Source organism: Hylaeus volcanicus, chromosome 7, assembly GCF_026283585.1.
Source record: "Hylaeus volcanicus isolate JK05 chromosome 7, UHH_iyHylVolc1.0_haploid, whole genome shotgun sequence".
Taxonomy (NCBI): Eukaryota; Metazoa; Arthropoda; class Insecta; order Hymenoptera; family Colletidae; genus Hylaeus; species Hylaeus volcanicus.
The window spans coordinates 8,114,711-8,139,647 of record NC_071982.1 but is presented as its reverse complement, the minus strand read 5'-3'; the positions used below and the strand labels follow the sequence as shown (position 1 = coordinate 8,139,647).

General features: G+C 42.4%; 1 protein-coding gene across 2 annotated transcripts in view; it reads right to left on the bottom strand.

The window, feature by feature from the left end:
- The window catches only part of LOC128880270 (octopamine receptor beta-2R-like), a 151,661-nt gene that overhangs the window by 124,577 nt on the left and 2,147 nt on the right, over positions 1-24,937 (bottom strand). The window contains exon 2 of one of the 2 annotated variants that reach the window (XM_054130163.1): positions 22,892-22,958. The exons of the other annotated variant lie outside the window; for it this stretch is intronic. The gene's annotated coding sequence lies outside the window, so the exon portion shown is untranslated. The remainder of the gene's footprint in view (positions 1-22,891; positions 22,959-24,937) is intronic. 2 annotated transcript variants of the gene reach the window in all.

The window sequence follows — 24,937 nt, the reverse complement described above, 5'->3', positions numbered from 1 at the left end:
CAAATTTCCCGTTTTTGGGAAACACCGTCAGCTGAGAGTACTCGACCGTCATTGTCTCAACGCAGAAATAATTGATCCATCGATGACGAGTGGGTGAACGTGTAATCGCCAGGGGTTAAAGTACGGGAAATCCGGTCTAGGAACTGACGTGTAAACAGCAGAACGGGGACGATGTGAAAGGGTCCTCTCGCAAACGCTTTCAGACGTCTGCAGAAGGGGGTCAAATTGGAGTGCTAATGAGGCCTCTCGTTCTTCGTCGGGGCTCGTTCTATTCCGAGCCTCGGAATTATTTACGTTTCCCAGAGGATTCAATGAATTTGTAAACTACGCGCCAGGAAAACATCGCAGTGTTAATGACGTCCCGAATCGATGGCACAGTTCCGGACCACGATTGAGCGAAAAGAGGACGCGCTCTGGGTTATTAACTATTCGAAAATAATTGCTAAATAACCGTCTATTTAATGAAAATTTTGTTGTTATTGTTCCAAGTATACAGAGTGGCTCGTCTCATTTTGCCATCTGGATTAACGTAATTATTATTATGCATAGGAAACAATGTTTCAGATGAAAGTTGAATGGTTTTGAGAGGGGTACATTTTTTTTGTAGGTGGACATGTAAAGGACATATGAAGGTCGTTTATTTATTTTATTAAATGAAATCATATATTTTTTATCGCATCAGCTGATGCTCCTTCATATTCTTTAAAAAAAAGTATGAATCTATTCGTATACAAAAAATCATTAGTTTAGGAGATATTTTAATTCGCGTGTAACAATATGATTATATTGTACAAATTTATCAAAAACTCCTGTTATTAATTAAAAGTATCTCTTACAATATATTCTGAATTCGGTACTTGCTCTAGATTCTTAAATCAATCTCGACAGTATTATCGCTCTGTTTTCGGTAGCTCCTCGCTTTTTTAAATTATCCTCTGGTAATTACCGGACGGTTTACTGGGAAGCAATATTCAGTCGAACTTCACCGACGCAGAGGACGACGGGGGCGACTGTGAAAGAGGGGTCGAAATAATTAATCGCCATAGATCACCGCCAGTCGCCGCGAAGCGCGTTAAGAAATGCAGTTAACGTCGCCGCGGGCGAAACTTCGACGAACACGCCGCGGCGGGCACCACTCGCAGTTTATTAGTTCTCCTAGTTAGAGCGTAAGTAGCTGTCAAGGAAGTTGCTATCGGCCCTGACTAACCGGGCCGATCAGGAACAAATGTTCCACCCGCGACACCTTACTCGCGACTCCCGCCCCTATTAAAGAGGAAGTTGCTACGCCGACCGAAGCATAATTATAGCTCAACGTGCTCGAATAGCGGCTTTCAAAGTTCCTGGGAGATGGCGGTTCGGTAAACGAGAATTTCCTACCCCACGAGTTTTTCGATGCGCTGCTCGATAAATGTTGATATACTAACTAACTTTTTAATATACATGTCGGTCATATTGGTTCAGCCATTTTGAATTTTGAAATTGTGACATCAGATTCGTAATTTGCGGCTCAAATAAGTCATAAATATAAAGTCTCATGAAAATCTAATAACTTTTTAGTATACATGTAGGCCATATTGGATCCGCCATTTTGAATTTTGAAATTCTGATATCATATTCAAAATTTGCGGCTCAAATAAATCATAAGCGTGAAGTTTCACGAAAATCTAATAACTTTTTGATATACATGTCGGCCATATTGTTTCAGCCATTTTGAATTTTGAAATTGTGACATCAGATTCGTAATTTGCGGCTCAAATAAGTCATAAATATGAAGTCTCCTGAAAATCTAATAACTTTTTAGTATACATGTAGGCCATATTGGATCCTCCATTTTGAATTGTGCAATTCTAATACCAGATTCAAAATTTGCGGCTCAAATAACTCAAAAATACCAAGTTTCATGAATATCCAAAAACTCTTTCGAATTTTTGACGCATTTTCGGCCATTCGGACAACTGTTCGCCGCCTCGCAGGCGCAGACACTGAAAAACCGGCGTCGTCGTCAACGCGTTAAAATAAAAAACTACTTACTTTCACGTAATCCGTTGATCCCGTCTCCTACATGGCTAACTTCTATTCGCCAGTAACCAATTACAACGCATTGCCGAGACCCAACCTGTTGTAGTTAGCAAAAACAGAGTATCGAGAACGACGAGCACGCAGCTTTCCCGGAGTGGAATTCGGCGGGAACAGCGGAAATGATAATGCGCTTTAAAGTCCGTGCTTTAATGCAGCTCGGCTCCTAACGAGTTGCAGGGACCGACTGACCAACTTTTCCAATTTAGCCAGACGCGGTAACGACGTTATGCGCGACGAGGCGTCACGGATGCATTCAGCCTTAGGGAAGCTCTCGTTCTTGACGACGTATCTCTTCCATTTTCTTTCTTCCCTTCGAGTTTGTTTATCGCTGAGGCTGGGCGCATTAACGTAATTGAAGGTAGTGACTCCCAAAGACTTGGATAGTTGACCTCGGAGGGAGCTCCGTTACTTTGTCTTTCGGACGAACGAAGCCCAGATTGCTTCGGCCGAGGTACCTGTTGGGATTCGAAAGAATTTACGGCGCGAAGGTCAGGATCGTTCCCGAGGAATATCCATTGATAATCGCTTTCCTCGGACGATTTTCGCCCTGAGCGCTGACTCATTTTAATCCAGCGGCCATCAAACTCGGGTGTCATGCACAAGATTGCATCGGTTCCCGAGCGTTGAAGATCAATTAAAGTTCTTGGGATTTCAGCGACGATTTTCATTCTGCAGCGACAGGGGTAGAGATCGGTTATCGGCAGACGCGACGCAGGCTCGCCAAGTGCGCTTTAAGCGAGTGAACACGCTTCGCAGTAACATGATTAATTTGCCCTCGGTCTTTACCACCCTCCGTTCTAGCACGTTGTCTTTTTTTTTCCTTTTGCGCCGTAGTCGTCTTAATATATTCGTATTAAACGAAGCCATGGCCGGCGCGACGCCGACGACGGAATGAAAGGAGGGATTTAATGGCGGAAATTCTTTTCTCCAGCGTTGAGTAGATTTTGATGGCTTAGAGGACGACGGAAACGACGCGACGTTCAGGAAGCCAGTTTGCGGAAAATCAGCCCCGTCGCGCAATATTGCTCCCTTGTTCGCCATTGTCGAGCGCACTGTTGACTTGAACGAAAAAAAGAAAATTGTTTATCGTGGGAAATAAACATTTCTCTCCGTCGTCGAGCTCCGACGTGAATTCGACTGAAATATTTGAAATCGCGATTTTACAACCTGTCCGAATACGATATTCGAAATAACACAAAGTACGGCAGCGGGTCTTTGAATGCACTTTAAATGAAGTCTTTAGGATCATTACGTAAAATGAAATAGGATAATGCGTTTTCGCTGCAGCTCAGAATAATACGATTATCGTAAATGTTACAAAGTCGAGGTTCTAATTAAATAGTCTTTGTGATCGTTACTTAAATCGTAACAGAATACCACGGGAAACAAATACCGTAGTCTTGTAGAATAATGGATAGTATACAGGGTGCACTTGCGCTCTGTTTAAACAAACGCATTCACCCTAAGGAACATTCGACCTAATCATATAAACATTCGCTCGATATTTGAACTGTTGGGTAAGGGTGTCGTGACTAACAGGAATAAGTCAACTATTTAGTATTAATTGTATCTTACTATTAATTACATGTACTGCTCGACATACGAGATAGAACTAAAACACGTGTCTTATTCGCGGTGACCCGCCGGTACATATGTACGGGCACAATAACATACACACATTCATACAGCGCACATACCTGGGCTTGGTATACATTGTCACACTTAACACGAACCAGTAACGAACTCTACGATAACTGCACAAGATCAGTACTAACCATCACAGACCTTCTTTTTTCGTTCTCACGTATCGCTTGCACTCTGTTTAAACAAACGCATTCACCCTAAAGAACATTCGCTCGACATTCGAACCAGTAACGAACTCTACGATAACTGCACAAGGTCAGTCCCGAGCTCGTGCGCTTAACGAGACATTTCCGTACACAGTCCACACAACTGCGCACACACTGTATATCATACACACACATTAAGCATACCTTACAATATTTTAATAGTATATTAATGATACGATATTTTAATGGTTTTTGTTTTTCGGACTATGTGTATATCTATTTTCCGTACATTTTGCAATCGACCCAAAAAGGACCAGCGCGTGTTTTCCTTTCTTTCGTGGCTGTCGGCCGGAAGAGCTAGCGAGGCACACAGTTCCATCTTCAAAATTGGAGATAGGAAATATAAGAAGAAGCATCCGGGAATCGGTAAGAAGAGGATATGGAAATGCGAATGGGAAGCCATACAGGGTTGAAAGGTATATCCGCGACGCGGGAGTTAACTCCATAATCGAATTTCATCCAAGACTTTCGAATTGCTATTTTTCGTCTCGGCTTTAATCTCGAATCTACGATTTATTTTTGAAATGGAAATTATTGGTCGTGAAAGTCTTTCGATTCGAGGGTAACGAATCTCGAAGCTGGTTAATTATAAATTACCATCGATCCTCGAATCGCGAATATTGACGCTGTTTATCGCACAATCCGCTCTTCGGAAATACTATTTGCAGTTAATCCGTTCCGACTGTTCCTCTGTTTGCGAAACTGTTTAAAGCGCGACGAAAACGAGCTTTTACGCGATCCGAAGTATATTTGCGCAACAAAAATAGAACGCGTGAAAGAAGAAGTTAAACGCCGATCGATTAATCGTCGATATTTGTTTATCGAAATTCTGCACGAGCGACGCTGTAACGCGTAACAAGCATCGCGTGGCAATTAAAACCCGGATGAAAATCGAACTTATCGACGCTCGTGTTTTTTTACGAAACATCGCAAACCGACGAAGAAGTTCAAGAAAAGTTTATCCAGATCGAGTCGAATGGAATATGAAAAATGATGAAAATCATTAAAAGATAAGGTAGACGGTACCCGAGAGGAAAAAATTTCAAAAAATTTCAAAAGACAGGTATTCCTATTGAAACGGTCCGCGCAGCCCTGTGAAAAGCAAAGTCCAGCTTTAATCACGGAAGCCAGCAGCCTCTCGAATGCCTCCTCGTACGCGAAGGCCAGATGATAATTAGTGAAAATCAAAGCGTCCGTCGCGCGGAGTTTCGCTATAATCCCGCTGGGAAAACCTGAATACGTCCAGCGCCCATGAATTTTCGTTAGCGAATTCGCCGTTATGAATTTCACGCCCGGAGCTAGATAAAATTGGGATTGGAGGCGGTTAGCCTGTTTCAGGTGGCGCGGCGCCTTCTTGTTTCCACGACGCTCGCCCGGAATTAATGAGTGTTGAAATGAAGGAAAAAATGGAAGAAGAGAAACGAAAGGTAAATTGAAGGAAGCGGAATTAGAAAATGAATACCAAACGTGGAATTACGAGAGAGCGATACTTTGTGTAGAATGAAACGAGCAGGTTTAAGTAGTATGGCTCAAGCATGGGTCGGACCAAGTGATGCAACTCAACGATAGGGCAACTCTAAGTAATGCAAACGAATGACATTGTTGCTTTAATACTTTTAATCGAGTCCAAAAGGTTAACAATTCTCCCAAGGGACATATTCTATTAAAAAATAGTTTACGGTAGGAACATTCTCCCACGCTTTCTTTTTTAAATCGTTTCATTTATCGTACGACTAGTAATGAACACGTTCCATACTGTTGCGTACAATACCGCCACTATTTTTAGCAACTCCAATCAAAGGCAACCGAACGAAGCCTTTTCGAGGGGAGATCAGAACGGATTCCATTGCACGGTTTAATCTTTCCTTCTCCCGTTCTGCGTGCCGCTGAAACGTTTTCATTTCGCTTCGTATCCATGGATATCGACTCGTCCTCCCACTCCTTTTTTTTTTTTTTATTCGATCGTATTTAATTACTTAATAACAGTTCAACCCTGATCCCAGCAGAAAAACAAAACGGTGCAAGGATTTTCATTATGCGGCGCAATCGAAACGCCGCTGAAGAGAGACATGTTTCACGGATTTATAACAAGGTTTCCGAACGTTGAGATTAAAAATCTGCTGGAATCCATACTATGGTCCTTTTATAACGATATTCATTAGGGCGATTAATGGACATCCACGCGGGAATGTCTGCGGTGAGTTTGTTAAAAATTGTTGCACGAAAAACCAGCGAACGGAGGACTGTTCAATTTTTATTTTCGAACGTTTGAAAATACCTTTTTTCCGACGGGAATTTTATTTTCATTACTGCGAGAGCTGTTAACCCTGTATAGGTAACAATAAAATCAGACTGAACTTTTTAAACGTCGCGTTTCATTCCCAAAGAGCATTTCATATTTACGGTATTTTCCATAAATTGATGCGATTGTAATTAACGCGAAATCATCAAGGGTTGTACCGTGCCAGTTACCGGCTTAATTAACATTTTAAACGGAGGGTGCAATTTCAATTAAACGAAAATTTTCACGGAAATATAAGCGCTTTAGTGTAAAAAGTGATTTAATCGTCAGTATTCGAAGAACCGCCTAATTAACCCGGAAACCCAAAAACGTCGCTCGAATAACGGCTTGGATATTTTTCTAATTTTTCCAGAATTTTAATAATCGCTAAATACAATATTTCTTCAGGCACGTTCCAAGGAACGATGTCTCCCTATCTGCAACAAAAACACACCCCCTGGAAAACCGGCGTGAACGTATGCCGAAAGGGAAACTCACTGGTTGGTAAGGGAAACCCCTTGGTCCGATTACGAAGCTTCTTTTCACGCCTCGTTATTCTTCCCGGAACGTTTCAGCGAATGCGTAATCGTGACCACGTCAGCGTCCGAAGAAACGAAAACGATATCTCTGCCATACCCGTTTCGCTCTCGACGAATTCGACGAAGGGGAGGTGGGTGGGGGGAGAGAGAGAGAAAGAGAGAGGCACAGACGTCCGCGTAAAAAAGTCGAGGAACACGAGGAAAAATAAGAGTAGCAAAAGAACGGGTGACAGGGAGTTGCCCGGAGCTTTTGAACGGTGGCACGAGCTTTCGCACCCTTTTCATAAAGAGCCGATATCCCTATCCCTTCGCTCGTTTTTTATTTTTTGCTCTCTCGCTGTTTCCGCAAACGCTTTTTCGTCTCCTCCGCCCCAGCGATGAATTCACGTGCGACGTTTGATGGCGAGGGTTGGAACGGGAGGGTGGATTGATAGCTTTATCATTTAGCCGGGAAAGCATGGTCCCTTCGCCCCAAATGAGGGGAAGTGAATACTTTTATTTATACCGTGGGCCAGTGCCTGTACTTGGGGCCCAGAGATGGGCAAAACTCTAGGTTTCGAGGGTAAACGCTCTTAACTTTATTATTTTTTTTTCTCGGTTACTATTTCAGATATTTAAATTCTGCAAGAACGGAAATATTCGTGCCTATAAACTGCATCTCGTATATTTTGTTCAGTGTATTATTTTAATTATTAAGGGTAGAAAATAAATAATTTATCTTTTGCGTGTGGTAATTGCGAATAACTCTGTGGGTGACACCTACCAAAAAAAATCAGGAATGATGATCGGTTATTTAGCTGACACATGTACAAATTTCAGAACGGTCCGAGTCCTGGAACATGGTTAAATAGTTAAAAAGAAACAAAAATCCAACGCGTTGCGCCCCGTGCAATGGGCTGAAGGAAAATGAGTTGAAAATGAGTTGAAAATTGTTACAGCAATACATACGACAGGAAGGGAACCAGTTTCAACAATTTTGTAATTGATGTCATAAAATTTTCCTTCAAAGTATTCTGTTTATTATTTCTTAAACGGTATCTAGACACTCGCTGTGGATCGCTCGATGGATTCTAACTTAGTTGTAAATAATTAAAAAGCATCGTAGTAAAAAGCGTCGTAGCAGTTGCTCGTGCGACGTGTCGTACGACAGATCGTACGACTAACCGCCACAGACAATGCAAGTCCCATTCATTCGATCGAAGCGGTCGGTCGTACGACAGATCGTACGACAGATCGTATCGTATATGGGACTCATAACTCTCCTCGCTCGCTGAGCATCAAAGGGGAACCCCCTCCAGTGGCGGGAATAGTTATCTTGCATTTATCCAGTGAATCCTGTCTTACACTTATCCAATCTTTACTGTAGTTCGGTTAACCGTGTTCGCTTTTGCGGAAGACTAGAGCCTCCAAGTACAGTAGAAAGGGTAACGATAGTCCGCGAACGAGGATGACGCCAGAAAGAGGGCAGAAATAAAGCGTCAAAAAGCGGCGATACGAGCGAACCTGCAGGCTTTCCTCGCTGGTGAATAACTCGGTTAATTACTCAGGACGATTCTGGCTCGCTGGTGTCCGATAAATCTGATTTGCTCCAGGGACCCGGTTAATCGCTTTTTCGCACGGATGCTTTTTAGGCACGTCCCAGCATTTCCATCGTAATACCAGGACACCTATATATATCCTCGGCGATTACTTTTATTTCGGATTTTGAAATAAAGTTTCCGACCCCCATATCGCCAATTACGGCCGATCGATTTCCTGCTTTTTTATGTTCACTTTCGTTTAGAATCGTGGAAGATAACTTAAACATTCTTTTTACGTACTTATCGAGATGCAAAAGTAGATGTAAAGAAAATACATTTCTTGAATTTGAATTTTTCTACGCTCCGTTGGTTCGTGGGTAAGGGAGCGATTGTCGGACACGGTTGAGTTTGAACGAGTTGATGATGCGTGTGATTGAAAATAAATAACAGATTGGAGAAAAAGGAATTGACAGCCCTTTATTTACTAGCCGGTATTTGTATAAGTCTCGTAAATTTTCTCGTGATACTGTATTTTAATTAAACTGACTTTCAAGTCCACTTCTATGACGTTCGTTTTTAATTGTTGAATGACAGCACAAGCTTTTTTCTTTTGGAAGCTTGTTAGAGACCACTTTATAAAATGATGCATGACCAAGATGGACGCCTAGATTTTAAAAACTTTTGAGAAATTTAGTAAGTAAAGGGTTAAAGAACAAACTTTAATTCTCCTTTCTTTGTTTATACGTAAGAACGGAGTAAATATCGTAATTAAATAGCGTAAAATAATAAAAGAGTAACAAGAATTCGTTCATTTGTTTGAACAACTTATATAGAAATAAATGGGTAATAAAATTGTAAATTCCAATTTCCAACGCCTCGTTTGTTTGTGTTTGTACCGTGTCTCATTTGTTCGCGCAATCTGCAATCCAAATTTAACCGGTTCCAACAATATTAACATTTCCAAGAGTGGTAAATCTAAACGGTATTCATCGAGCAGCTTAACAACGCTGTCGGCGCGACACCATCCATAGCAAACAGCCTCGCGCAAACTTGTATAAACACAACCCGCTCGTCGAACCTGCGTTTATCCGCTGCTCGGCACACACCCGGCCCTTATCGAACCATTTATATTCGATTTTTCAGCGCGCATTTCCCACTGAATAGCGATTCACCCCTCTACGACCGAGCCCTCGAGAAACAAGCGAGGAGACAAGGAAAGATCGTTGACCCAGAATCTCGAATTCCGAATCAATGGGTGGGACCCGTTCGAAGAAGGGAGGGAGGGGGAGGGGGCGGAGAGAAAGGGATCCTTGGGCATCGGCGAACGAGACCGCCACAGGGCCCTGCTGAAAACGGTGAAAAGAAAACAGACGACCTGTAACGAGTCGACTTGCTGCGGCGGGGCCGCGTTGTTATCCGTTAAAATCTAGGTTATGAGTGCTAGAGCAGCCCGCGAGGGAAAATCGAACAGAGAGGGTTGGACACAAGGAGGAAAAGTGTAATTCACTCCTAGCGATGGCGCTGACAAGGGCGGCTCAGGAGTAGGGCGGCCGCTTTTTGGATATCGAGATCAACCGTTCGACCGCTCGACGATTTTTAATGGTAATTGTAAGAGGGGCAGAGGTGTGAATTCAAAAAAAAAATAGCAGCTTGTAGAGATTGACAAAACGAAACTTTTTTTGTATTTATAGTTTATTTATAGGACGTTTGGTTTCAGAGACAAAAATTACTTCAGAACTTGAAAGACCTTTTTCCTGAGATCTCGTAATGTTCTTATCCTGTTGCTGTTGTCTTAAAGAAAATAACAACAATCGAATATAAACAAAATATCACCTTATAGAGAATAACGAAACGAAACTTTTTTGCTTGTGTAGTTTATTCATAGGACGTTTAGTTTCAGAGATAAAAAATTAAATACTTGAAAGACCTTTTTCCTAAAATTCAATTTTTCCAACGATCTTCGAACTCTTTAATTTTTATTTTCGAAACTAAGCATCTTACGAGTAAACTATAAATAAAAAAAAGTTTCGTATAATCGTCCCCTGTAAGGTGATATTTTTTAAAAATTGAAAAGCGGCGAAAACCTTCTGAATTTTTTCCGAGTGAAAAATCTTGGTTGAAAAATGTACACGTTTTCAACTTCATAGTACAGGCTCCGCAATCAGGGTGTCTCTATCGCCTCTTTACGCGAGTAAAAGTTGCTCTTATTCGAGTTGAGTGCGTCAGGATCGGTCCCATCGCTACTCGCGCCCAATAACTTTGTTTCTCCGTTCAACGCCAGCCTGTTCCATCTGGTGTCGTTCGTTATTGGCTGGCGGAGACTCGCCGGGGTTGTTAGAGTGACGGCGAAAAAGGAATTGCACCGGCGAGGGGTTGATGACGCGGGGAAAATTGAAGCGAGACGAAGGGGTTGCCGTTGCTCGATGAAATATTCGGGCGGTTCGAAATAATGGGATTTCGCGACTGAAGCAAGGGGATGGAAGCACCGTTTCCTGTCCATCGTTAAAAGGCGACATTGATAGGGCGGAGAATTCTTGTTTGGAGGGATATCTTTTCGCGTGCTTCTGTTTCTTTAGGGGATGCTATGTTAAAGGGGATCGTTACGAAACGATAGCTTTGTCTTTCGATGACCCAATTCTATACTATTTTTCTTCTCGAAAGGTTACTTCCATTTAAATGCTCGCCCTTGGCAGACGTTAACCCATTTCGGGCGCATTGCCACCGGATGTCAAGATACACCATCGCCCAGAAGTATGTGACACTTCCTTAATATATTGGAAATATAGGCGGTCGAATAAAATAAAATAAAATAGACTTTTTAAGATACTTTTAAGAGAGGTCAGTAACGAAGAATTTCGTCACGTGCCCGTAGACTCTATCCGTCTTATACTTGATCTAAACAAGTCAAGATGGGAACGTGTCGTACGACAGATCGTACGAAAACGCGCCACAGACAATGAAATCCCATTCATATGGTCCAAGCGGTTGGTCGTATGACCTGTCGTACGATCAATCGTACGACCAATAATGGGATCCTATCCATACGATCAAAGTGGTTGGTCGTACGACGTGTCATACAACAGGTCGTATCGTTTTTCGGGCACGTCGTACGAAAACGCGCCACAGACAATAGAATCCCATTCATATGGTCGAAGCGGTTGGTCGTATGACCTGTCGTACGACAGATCGTATCGTATATGAAAAGTTTAACATAATCCTAACCGATTGATACGCTTCTGCCGACTGCTTTTTTCCTCGTCTCTCTTTCTCTTTCATTCTCTGCCCTTTTTTTCTACATGTTCTCCTTTTCTAAATGTAAACACAGAATAGAAACCTCGACTAGATAACTGCAATCTTTAAGTCCCGATTTTCTTCCCGTTATCCCGTCTTTACTGCACTTTCATAAGCACGATTCACCACGCGACTAATCGCTGAATTCGGGCGACTAAAAAATTAAAGTCGAGCGCAGGAAGCCGCGAATCTTTCCGCGTCGAGAGATCGATTAGCTTAAATTATCCAAGGTTTATTCCAAGCCCCACGCCCGGCCGCGACATCTTATCGCGAATTCATTACGCGGAAGGTACGCAAACTGCCTCGTTTAGCCTATTTATTTATTATTTAATTAAACTTTTACCCGGCCATGAAGCCGCAAAGTTTTTCAGCCGAGCGCCGCACTTTAATTATCTCGTAAAAACGCCAAGCACCATCACCGACAACTAAGTTTAATCAGTAAACGTATCTGGTCGTCGATAAAATCCCTTATTTCGCGGTAATTACGCGACTGGTTTCTCTAAACTTTTTTACAACACGGCAACTGCTTAATTAACAATTCAACGTCTTAACTTTTGGCAACCCATTTCGCTAACGTTTATTCTTTAATTCTCCGAGATATTTAATTCTACCTTTGTCAAATATACGAAGGTTGAAAGTATGCAAAAATTCGGCTTGGCTCTCGCATTCTGAAATCTCCTCTATTTGTTTTCGACCGTTTCTCTCCAGTTTGCCTCGCGCGCTGGTTTCCTGTTTGCAAAGAAACCCGATTTTCCTCTTTCGAACTGCCGAATAAACACGCTGCATTCGCCGAGATTCGGATGGAGTATTTTTTATGCAAATACCGGTGCGTCTAAATTGGCTTCCTACGATTAAGCGAGACACTTGGATGTACAGGGCGTGCGGTAAAGATCGAATGAAAGAGAGAAACGGAGACTTCGAAATGTATCGTTACGTAACAGCGGGTCCCAGCGAGGAAAGTAATTACCGCAAAGGGGAGCGCAAGAAGCGTCATTATCCCCAATTTCACGGTCCTTTGGGGGCCAACAAAGAATGATCGAAACGAAACCAGGGGGATATTGGAAACGCGGCTACCCGCTCGAGGAACGAGCCAACCCTTTGTTGGCGGATCGCGTCGCGCGTGAGAAAGTCCAGCGAAAATAGGGCCGCCGATAACGATTCGTACGCACCGATAATCTCCAAACGATCCCAGCCAGGTACTCCGATTGTTACTCGTTCCGCCTTGGAGACACGATTAATGGAAACACGACGTCAAAGGAGCCCCTCGATGGACTTCATATTAAATAAATAAAATAGGATCCAATTCATCGGGAAATCCATTACGCAAATCCGTTACCGGCGACCGTAATCGTTATCGCGACGGAGTTAACGTATACAATCGAGTAAAGCAAACGTTTGTGCAAAGCGGTTAGAGACTCGGCGATGGAGCACGCTTCGGTGGGATCTAGACCGTGGATGACCCTGAGCGACCAAAACAGTTGGCGCAGACTTTAGTCCCTCGTCCAATTTGAATGGATTTGCCTCGTCTTTGAGTACGTCCGATTCAATTACGTGTTACAACTAGCGCTGGCCAACAATGCAACCGGCTGAACAACGCGTGAACTTGGAAACAATCGCGAGAGTCGAGCTCGTCGTTGATGTTCAATCCGTGAGATTACCGTGCCAGGCAACGTATGTTAATACTCCTCGATCTAAAATATTTCTCACTAAACGTTACCCTTGCCCGGTTATTCAGGTGGAAAGATTAAGGAAACCACATGACCTTAGTGGTCGAGAATAAATTCAAATCGAATAGCATACCTGTTTCGAGACAATACTGTACCGAGGACCTATGGACTCTCGGATATTTAACTCCCCGAAGAAAAAGCGTATCCGACTTCCGGGTAAATCAGAAAATACCTTTCCCTCGCGTAGCAAAGAAACCCGCAAATTGTTCCCTCCTACAATTACCCGGCGTAATTACTATGGCAGCGAAAGTTTCGTTAATGCAGAGCGCGGAAACTTAAGAATGAATCGAAGCTCTCTATTCGCGAGTCTGTTTGCATCGAAAATCGTCAGAGACGATCAGCCCCGGCGAACCAATCCGAAAGTTATCCAATTTAAGTTTAATTGAAAGCAGTCCATTAAACGACACAAACGAGACGACAAACTTTCACGATGTACCGATGCTAATTCTCCAAGGAATATTCAAATACACCGTGGCTATGTAAAATATTCCACGCGCCCCTCGGCTCTTTCAACGACGTGGATGTAACAAACGGCTTCGTTCGAAACGCCACTTACGCCGTAGGAAACGGAAAGTATAAATGTTAATGCGTGCCGGGCGTAAAAGCGCCTCGCGAAACGATGAAAGGCAAACGGGACCCGCTGATTCGAGAGGGAAAAGTAAGAATAACGCGGAAGAGAACTTTAGAACAAGCTGGTAATCTTGCTTTGTGTCTATCTCTGCTTTGGAAAATTCAAGTGTTTATAATGTTGCGTACAAAGTACCTCTCGTTAATAGTTGCGAAATCATTTTTCGAAAGAAAATATAACCGACATCGAGAAATATTAAAACTGCACTAAGAAGCATGAAATAATTTTTAAAAATATGAAGCAACTTCTATTTCCTTTATATTAAATTATATTAAATCACGAGCTAGTTACCGATTGGTTAGTAATGATTTTGAATGTTTTTAGAAAAAACATCTACCGCTGTCCAAGCGGTGTAATATTACAGCAAAGTCGTATTCTCGGTCATTGCTTGAACAAATATTCTTAATGTAACTATTATCAGAAATTAATTTTTAGTTATTCCAGCTAACAGATATAACGATATAGAAAAATTTCTCACGATTACTGTGTTCGATGAATACTTATTCTGAACCGTGATTCTTATTAATATTTAATCGAAGACTGAATGTTACTATATGCATTGTAAATATTCAATTAATTCGTAGATGTACATATTCAATGCATTTTAAAGTTTTAGATTATTATACCAATGTTTTTCGAGGAAGTAATATTTCCGAACATGAAAAGATAAGAATAAAATTTAAATAAGTAATCGTGAGGTATTTTTCTATATTTTAATATCTATCGCTTGGAACAATTAAAACTTAATATCTCCGACATAATTAAACATTTGTGATACATACAGTATCATTCAGTGCTCTATTAAATATTAATAACAATTACGGTTCAGGATAAACATCCATTCGAGACATTAATCGTGAGAAATTTGTCAATATTTTAATATCTATTGATTAGACCAACTGAATATTAATATCTGACAATAGTTAAATTAATTATTAACAAGACTTATTATTTAAACAATGATGGGGAATATGATTTTGCTGTGATCGAGATCATATATTCGAAATTGTCGGAAATTCGAGATTGATATGCATGTTTCAAGATTTTTCAAGATCAAGATCGAGATCGTTGAAATCTCGTCTCGTCTCGTCTCGTGCGCATCACTAAGTTCCGGTTTACCTAGAATTTTACCATTAATGTTTACGAATGAAGCGGCAGCTATCCGGCGAGCTCCGCAGACTCAACAGGTACAGCGCGAACAGAATAATTCCTTCGAAGCTGGAAACTTCGTCGTTCATTATGGATGTGCTCTTCTGCGCGTGGAAGTTTCAACGCGCCGGGAAACCGCGAAGAACTCACGTACAAGCCGCGTATTTCGGAAAATAGTTGACGAAGAACGATGCTCGAAACTTGTCCCACCAATATAAAGGGTGTATTTGTTTGAGCGAGCCAAACATTTTTACAAGGAACGCACAGACTCGAGAATTAAACATTGTACGAGATAAGAGGACACATAATCGCCGAGTGAATTGCAAGAAAAGTTTTATATTTTATAAGCTACAGTTATAATTCGAAGTTATTGGTGCGCAATGGTTTTGAAATACCAACAAAGTCAAATTGGATAAGGATAGTGCTATATTTCTGAATAAAAGAATATTACAAAAATCACATTATATGTTCCACAAAAGCCTTCAAACTTTAGGATAGTTTTAACCCTAACCCTCGTCCCTGGAGTCCGCTCTCCCACACCTTGTCTGTCCGAGAGACTCTCTCGTCCCATGTTTATTCGAAAAGCGTCGGAATTTCCAACAATTGACGTTTGCGTGTTCGATTGTGTTTGAGTCACTCCCATAAACAGCCTTTGGGCTTTCCAAACAATTCGTCACGTTCCCGTGAAACAAACTCGCGGAACCACCTTCAACATTCCCGTTAACAGCGGTAGAGAAATCCAGCACGCTCATCTTAACGTAATCGATCTCTGCCGGCGATCCTTTCCACTGTTCTACCCGCGCCAACGTAAACGCACATGTTCGGGGCGCGTATATCGCGCGAGAACGGCACGGTGGTTTGACTAGAAGACCGTAAACAATGGCGTCGCAACCAAGGAACCAGACATGTCCGCAACCCTAATTATAAGGCCGGCGATACTGGAAGCCAGAAGACGAAAACGGCGGCGGGGAACCGAGTCGCTTTTAATCAAAATTAATTTCTAGTCGACTGCGCTACAATGAAACCCTCTCGCCGACCAATTCCATTAATGTTGGGTCCGCGTATCAATGGCTGATACCCTCACCAGGGGTCAAGGGGCGAGGGGGACGATCGTTCCATAGAATTAACCGCGGTATCGACGTGTACTATTCTAATTTACTCGACGTTAAATGCATCTGGATGGAACACAGCACCGCGCGCGTACTACTATTTCGCAGTATTATTTGTACACAGGGTAGCTATGTGAACCCTGGCACCCGACTTTTCAAAAATTAATTTTTTTTTTTTTTTTTTTTTTATAGAGAAATGATAGTGTTTCGTTTGTACTTGATTGTACCACCGATAGAGAAATTCTACTTGAGAATTTAAAATGGTCCACCCTGTATATGTGATTCGTAGAAAAATAATGTCAAGTATGATAAATGACAATTAGATACGCGTTGTTATAAACGCGTTGCATGTAGAAGTTTCCCCTGCAATTTCGTTATTGTTCCTCGTCCGGTAAATATTGTTCGTGCTTGACAACAACAAAAATTCACGCAACGCGGAGTCCAAGTCCGCTTACAAAAGGCGCATTTTTGCAAATGAAATCGAATAGATTTTAAAATCAAAACTGCGGAACGCGCAACACGCGGCGCCGACCGGCAGTCGATACCGGTCGATTAATGGAAACCAATGATGAAAGTTTCGATTCGATTGGAACAAAACGGCGGACTGTTCAACGATGAAAAGTAATCAAAACTCTCGTACAAAAAACATTTTCGAAAGAGGCGTAATTTGAATGGCTATGCAAATTTCCTTTCGAAATAACAGCAGAAGTATTGCGCCGACCCTCCGAACGTAGCATCGAAATATTGAAAAAACAACGGGGCACAAAATGGAGTAGCGAACTTTGCAAAACGGTGAATCGATGTCTCTTTAAAATATTTTTCGAGCACGTATTCGATACCAGGATCGATAATCGAAATAGTTGCAGCAAACGCGAACAAAGATTCCTGTACCACCCAAACGTGCGTATTTTAAATCGACTACACCAGCTGACACATTTTCGAATATTATTTTACGACACGCTTCGAACGCACGAATTCCTTCGCGGCGTAGAAAAATCGGTGCAGAATTTTCTATAAAGAATCTTGAAAAATTCGACGCCTGTATTTTCCAGCAAATCCACGGAAATAGGATCTACTTTATTGATTTACGTTTTCTGTAGCCGTACCTCTATTCTCTTTGCCCATTGTCCGTCTCGGTCTCGCAGGAATTCCGACGAAAATTACGTGAACTCAAGGCCTGCACGATGGCCGCGTGTGCACGTCCGAGATATTTATTGATTTTTCCCTTCACGCCTGAGCTGTGACTCGCGACCGATCGATTAACCGCTATCCATTATAAAATAATCCCGAGTTCTTCCTATTAAATACAAAGTAATACGAAACGACGCAGAGCCTTCCTTGGGTCGCTTTTGGAGGACAGAGATTTAGTACGTAAAAATGAGAGCGAGAGCGTGAAACGTTAAGTGTATGGAAATGGAACACCAGATTGTATTGGCGCAGCTCCCTGCCACTGTTGTTCGTATCAAATTACTTCCAACGCTTCCAACTGGAGTACACTCGATGGTTTGACCAATTATGCGGTTATATCGCTACGGTATCGTGTTTGTTTCCCGTCTGATCTTCGATTGGCTAGCTCACTGAAAAAGCGCGATTTTAAGATTGAAGCCGAGCAGCCGAAATTCGTGTACGGTTATATAGTGAAAAATGCTGCGAGGCGATAGAATTGGTGGGTAGTAACAGAAAAAATATGGTCTGTTACACAGCTTGAAAAGTGGAGCGAATATTTAAAAACAATTATAATATTTAGTTGAATATCTTACAAAAAATGCATTTCACCCCCTCTTTCCAGGAAAGTAAAACGCCTCGGGCACGATACGATCTGTCGTACGACACGTTGTACGACACGTCGTACGACCAACCGCTTCGACGAGTCTCTTCGAACGTATGAATAGTAGTTGCATTGTCCATGGCGCGTTTTCCTACGACGCGCCCGAAACATGGTAAGATCTGTTGTACGACAGATCGAATCGTGTATGTGAAAACTGTGTCCCCCAAAATGTACGCAAAACAGCTACGATGGTGATATCCAATAAGTGGCAACTGCTATCTTCCACATTTGCCAACAAAATACTTTCAAACAATTATAATATTTACTTGAATACATGCACAAAATTTTCTCAAAGTTTCAATAAACTATATACAATTCCTTGCTAAAAGAATTCATGCAAATCGCTATAAAAAGCGGAGTCCTAAATCTACCTCCCCCCTTAAAAAACATCGCAAAGGATATTTTTGAGTAATAAATTATAAATAAATTAGACGATTAATAAAGGGATGAAACCACTATCAAAGTGGCCAATAATGATGCAGTACGTCTTTCGTTCGCTGCACGCTAAGAACAATATTTTGACGTAATACGATAGTTCGTACGGTAGAAAATTAATATCGAAGTTACGTCGTGAATTACGAGTATCCCATTGCTCGTTATGGAATTGGAGGAGGTCCTGTTAGCGGGTACTAGAATTAAACTAATCTCTCTGATACATGCAAAAGTACATCTACAAAATTTCCGACGCCATAAAAAGGAAGCATGTGATCGATTAATAAGAAAAATGAAATTATTCGTGAAGAGAGGAATTAGGATCGGGAAGAATACGAGGATCCGGGCCGGATTAAAAAGAAGACGAATCCCTTCGACCGACTTCCGATACCAAGAGTAACACGATTCTCGAACGAATCCCCGTGGCAATTCTCTAATACCCCCCGATGCAGCAAATATATTTTCCCCTTCGCCAATAGCCACGACCAAAACTCTCCAATTACGGAAACCTGCTAAGTAGGTCGACACGTACTTGAACCGCAATACTAATTTTCCCCGTGGCGGTGGGCGCGTCGTGTAACCTGGTCGCCTTTCTCGAAAATAAGTGAATGTAACGCTAATTGATCAACCGTCCCTCGCACCTCTCCCAGCAAATTGAATAACGGCTATTAAAGCACGGTTTTAATTTCGGCGCAACTGACTGCCACCCATTGTATCCACCATATTGTATATTGTAGCCTGGCACTGGGTCGATGCGTGGTTCTGTACTGCATATCGATTTCTAGGTACCTTGGAATTTATAATATTTCAAAGGCTTTACCCTCAACCCTCCGCGTTCTATCTCGTGGTCGCCGAGAGGGTTGCTGCAGTTCGCGTATTCGGATGAACTCGCTACCATCGTCGACTGTTATTTGATATTCGCGTTTTTTTTTTGTTTTTTTTTTTTTTTTTAATTCTAGGCAACCGTCGAATACTAAAATAATTATAATTCCGAGCCTCGATACTCGCAACTATAACATCGCCGAATTCTCGTACAATTTTTTTATCGAGAGAAAAGACCACCCAGCCCTCCGATTCGTTCCATAAATCACCTCCGTTGTTATCCGACGCGAAGCAGGCCTGAGAAACCACGATCCCATCCGAGTCCTGATTCGTCCAAGTATTTTTCCGAACCCTCGCCAACCCCCGCCCGAACTTCTTTCGCCGTTTGCTTTTTCCCATTGTCGCCGTTGTACGAAATTTACCGAGCAATCTTCCGGCGCATTAATCAACCACCTTTCACAGTGTCACCCGGTACAATTAAAGCTCGCTTCACCGTTATCAGGCAATTTCGCTCGCGTCGGGGGAAATGGGTCGGACCGGTGTTCGAAAACGGCGAAAACGGGGAAAGGAGAGACTGAGAAGGAGAAGGGAGGAGGGACGGTGGAAAAAAAAAGAAAAAGGACGCAAAATTGGCTGGCTTGCCCACTGACATTCTACAGTAGGGTGTATCGATGTGGATCGCAGGAGAACAGAGGAATACGCCTCGCTTAATGTCGGGTCAACGTGTCCCGGAGCACAAAAACTTCTATAAATACTGGCGCCAGCCCCGGTTCTTCGACCCTTTATTTACTGGCGGGACTTATAAGTCCCGTCAATTTTATCATGGCACTGTATTAATTATACGCTTTGGAACCTATCGCGACTTTCAAGTCCGCTTCTATGAAGCTCGTTTTTAATTATTGGATCGCAAGCACAAGCTTTTTCTCTTTTGGAAGATTGTTAGAGACAACTCTGTAGGATGATGCAAGACGTGCAACGTATCGTACGACGTGTCGTACAACAGATCTTACCGTGTTTCGGGCGCGTCGTAGGAAAACGCGCCATAGACAATGGAATCTCATTCACACGGTAGAAGGGTCTCGTCGAAGCCATGTGTCGTACAACGTGTCGTACAACAGATCTTACCGTGTTGCGGGCGCGTCGTAAGAAAACGCGTCACAGACAATGGAATCTCATTCACACGGTAGAAGGGTCTCGTCGAAGCCATGTGTCGTACAACATGTCGTACAACGTGTCGTACGACAGATCGTATCGTGCACGGGGCGTTTTACTTTTCCGGGAAAGGGAAGTGAATTACGTTTCTATTCGAACGTATCTATGCAATCGCGTTCTCGAGCTTACGTAAATTATCGCAACACGTAAATAGCCGAAGAAAGCACGTGGACGAAGCTCGCTCGATCAGGTGAGCGTATCGACGCTTTCCTGACGACGCGTTGTTTGCGCAATGTCTGACGACTTTCCCGTGAGCTCGCGTAATATAGCTCGTAACGATTTATGCATTAATAGCTGAAAGCCACGGAATACTCGTTAACTCTACCTTGGTGAATCTGTCCCTCCTTTTAACTGTTGACCACCTATTTATATCCTCGCCACTCTGCGACCACACGATTCAACGTGTTCTTCGACGTCGGCTTCGCGTGGCACGTGCGTCAGCGTGTTCTTCGGAGGGAGGATCGGGTGAAATTTTATTTTCATCATTCGATTATATTCTCTTCCCTCTGGACTCGCTGGTGCCTCTTGGCTTTTCTGTTATCTCGCACGGCGAGTTAATTTTCTCTCTCGGGGGCAACCTTTTGTTCTCTCAATCCCTGATTACGAGATATACGTTCTGTCGAATAATTACCGGGAATTGTTCATTTAAAATACCCACGTAAAACGTGCGAAATATAATTTTTGCTGAAAGTTGATTACAATATACATTTTTCTTTTTTTGGTCACGTAGAGTTTCGACTTTGTAGCTTCGGCTTCGTTTGGCTTATATCAACCACTTTATCCACAGCTACTGGTACAATCGAATTTTTACAATTGAGAAAAATAATAAAAGCAAAGCGCATAATAAATGCTACATTTTTTCTATTCCATGTGTTCTAGAATATCTTCACAATTGAAAAATAATAAAAGCATCGCTTCCGAAAGATATTCTATGTACGGCTTTAAATGCGTTAAAACTTGCCTGCCATCGATATAGCCCCCACTAGTGGGGACGGTTTCTGTGCATTTATCGTAGAGAAATTTGTTCATTCAAGGAGACTTTACTATATGTCCATCCTGAAATCCTCTCACAGCATGTAGACCCCTTGCACCGCAACGGAAATAAATTTAATAGACATACATAGACGTCTTACGCTTTCAGCGTCACTCTTTGTCGGAGCGGAAACCCTCTGATAAAACACATTTTTATTACATTAAAACCCTATTATACTCATTTAACAGAATATACTTTCTCCGCGAATTTATTTTGCGCACGCTTTTCCTAATCATTCAGAAAACGAAGTACGGAATAAGTTGAATGCCTCTTGCACCGAGGTATCCCAATTCCGGCGGAAAATATCCTCGGATTTCGAAACTCCAGCAGGTAATAAACCACGTCGAGGAGCGCGATTCATGGCGGCTGTTATCATTGATCTGGCCGAAATGCACCGTGACGTCGAGTTACCTAGCGCCGCGAAACTTGGCGAGACAGGATCAAGGAATGGCTCTCCGACGGTACTCGGAGCAGCTGTCGTTGTAGTCGAAGGATTTGCATACGGTTCCCGCGAGCGCGCCGGAAATACCGAATTACAGAAGTTATTGCGCTCCTTCGACGAGGACGAGTCCTCCCGTTTCGACGGGAAATACGTTTCCTGATGGTTTGGTTATACGTCGCGGCGAGGGTCGGACGCGATAGAGTTGCTTCTTCGGTGCTTTGTTATTGGGAAGTTCTGGCGCGAACGCGGCGGAATCGAACCAACGGGAAATCGATGTTTGTGCAAGCAGCTTTGTCGGAACGAGAAGATATTCCGCCGAACGAATTCGATGCGCGTGGGTTAATTAAATCTCTCCCGAGAACAAAATGGAAGCGGGATAAAAGATTGAATTTTTTCGGGAAAATGTAACCGCTTGATGTTTAAACGTATATTCGGTCCAAATTCAATTAGAGGATAGCTCGCGTACAAATTTATTTCATTGTTAATTACTCGGGCGACAATTTCGCGAAATTTCGAGAGAGCTACCTTTGCGTTTGACCGCTGTCTAAATAATGAAAATAATTAACGGCGAAAAACGTATGAAGCCCGTCGTCGCGTTTCTTTAATTCTCGTATTCGTTTTGACGGTCGCATATTCCTCGCCGGGGACAACAGCCTCGGAGAAAGAATAACAAATGAACGGATGCACGGGCATAATTATTCAACAAATATCCTCTCGGCGAGCGCGACACAGAGACGGGCTCGAATAACAATTGCGCGTTCCGAGTGCTATGCATCCCGAGTTCCTTCCCGAGACGATCAAAAGGATATATTCTAATTACAAAGGATCCATTGAAGGAATCCGTTTCACGGAAACGGATGTTTCGCTTTGTCTAAATAAACAATTAACTTGTGTGCAAATTGGCAGAGGCGAAATCAGCGTGCAAGGCGCGCGTTTGATTTAAAATTACCTGTTAGCATTTCATTCCTCTGACACCGGGGCGTTTATTAACGCTTTCAGATTGAAAGCGACCATTGCTGAAAAATAATGGAATTTGTAATAAGACGGTTAGGTTATATTTTCTTTAGTATTAATTAGAAAATATTGTAGGTTTACTATTTTAACTAATTTATAATATTATTATCGATTCGCACTGAAATCGATGCGAGAAATTCGATAAAAATAGTTACAAAATTGTAGGAAAATTATTTCTCAAGTTATCGCCAAAAAACTGTACAAAGTTTTAAGTAAACTACCTCAGGAAAATTTTTTATAGGAAAAATAACATCATATTCGGATCCAGCACCCCAAAAAACCTATAGATACCGAGTTTCGTGATGATTGGATAAAATTTTGTTATTCTCTATACTAACCCTGGGAATTGACTAAAATCGTGACCTAATCGTTGGCTAGCCAACTTTAAACGTCCATAACTTCCTCAATTCTTAACCGATTTACTCCATCCATACGGCGTTGGATAGCTATTTTAAAGCTCAACAAATATTGTTTAATGTTAAAAAACGCTCAGATGGCTTTATCACCCTCAAAATTGAAGTCAAAGGTCACAAACCTCGAAAACACTTACGAATTTTTTTGAAGCCCTTACAATTTTTCTAGCGGGTCACCGATTTTTTCATGGGTACCTATTATGAAGGTGAACATTCGGTAAAAATTTCATCGAATTCCCATTTAAGGTTCTGGAGTAAAAAAATAAATAGTTGCAAAAGCTGAAAATTTCAAGAGGTCCCTTGAAATCCCCTTGTCGATTTTCGACCAAAAATTTTTATTTTTAGATTTCCCCTAAAATATGGTTTTCAATGTTTTTGAGGGCAAGAAACACGATTCTGAAGTCGGTTTCTCGATACAAAAATTGTATCACGTGGTTTACTTACAAAACACTCTTCTTCTTTGAGTTCAGGGTCTTATTTTTGCAAAACTTCCAAACCAGAAGTCGACTTCAGAATCATTTTCAAAACGTTTTTTTGGGCGAAAAACACGATTCTGAAGTTGAATTGTAGATAAACAAGTTTTGCAAAAGTAATACTATATGTATATGTAGAACGGTGTCCGAATCGAGGCTTCCCGGGCGCAAGAATCGAATCGGGTGATCGCCGGTCGCCGATATAAATGCGATCCATCGGATTCAAAGGGACGATCCGCAAACAACATGGGAGGATGAGGGGTGGGGGGGAAACTCGATTTCCCGATTCGTGGAATTGATTCGACCAACCGACAACAGTCGTCACTTTGTACGCGAAACGTGTACAGTATTCGTCCAGCGAACCGTCCACTGAAAACCAACAGCAAGATAATCCTGGGGGTCAGGCGATAATATCTCGAACGATCCCGAGTATTCGCTGTCGGATTGGAGCTTCCAGTAAAATATTGCCTAGCCAGGCGAATGCGACCGTAACGTACTCGGCGCGGCGCCGCAGCGATAAACGCGACAGAAGGAACGATCCCCTCGAGACGAGTGCAGTCCTCGCAAACTCCGACTTCCTTGTCCGCGCGACAAAAAGTTCCCCCGAAGCCACGACCGATCCGATTCACCTCGTCGACTCCGGCGAGATTACTTCCACCCTCGATACCGGAATTCTCGCATTTTCGTCCCGACCGTCGCTCCTCGAGCCCCACAATGCGGCAAGAATTGAGTTTTTCTGAGACGATTCGACGAAACCTGGCAATTCTTGTAGATCTCGCGACGCTGGGAATCGAATATGGACGTACGATCGCTCTGACGCGTCAGGAATTCGAGAATTGCAAGCTCTTTATTTTTAGAGACCGGTGCGATAATTTTAAACAAGGTCAAAAGAGAACCTTAAAATAGGATTAACATGTGGACCACGACCTCCACGACCTCCCTTTTTTCTAATTATCGTACAAGAATGCGAGCGGCTGTTTCGCGAATACGTGTAAGATCAGATTTTGAAGGCTAGGATCCGGTGTAGGACAAATACAGTATAGAGACTGGAGTTGCAGAGTCTGTGGCGGTTGGTCGTACGATCTGTTGTACGAC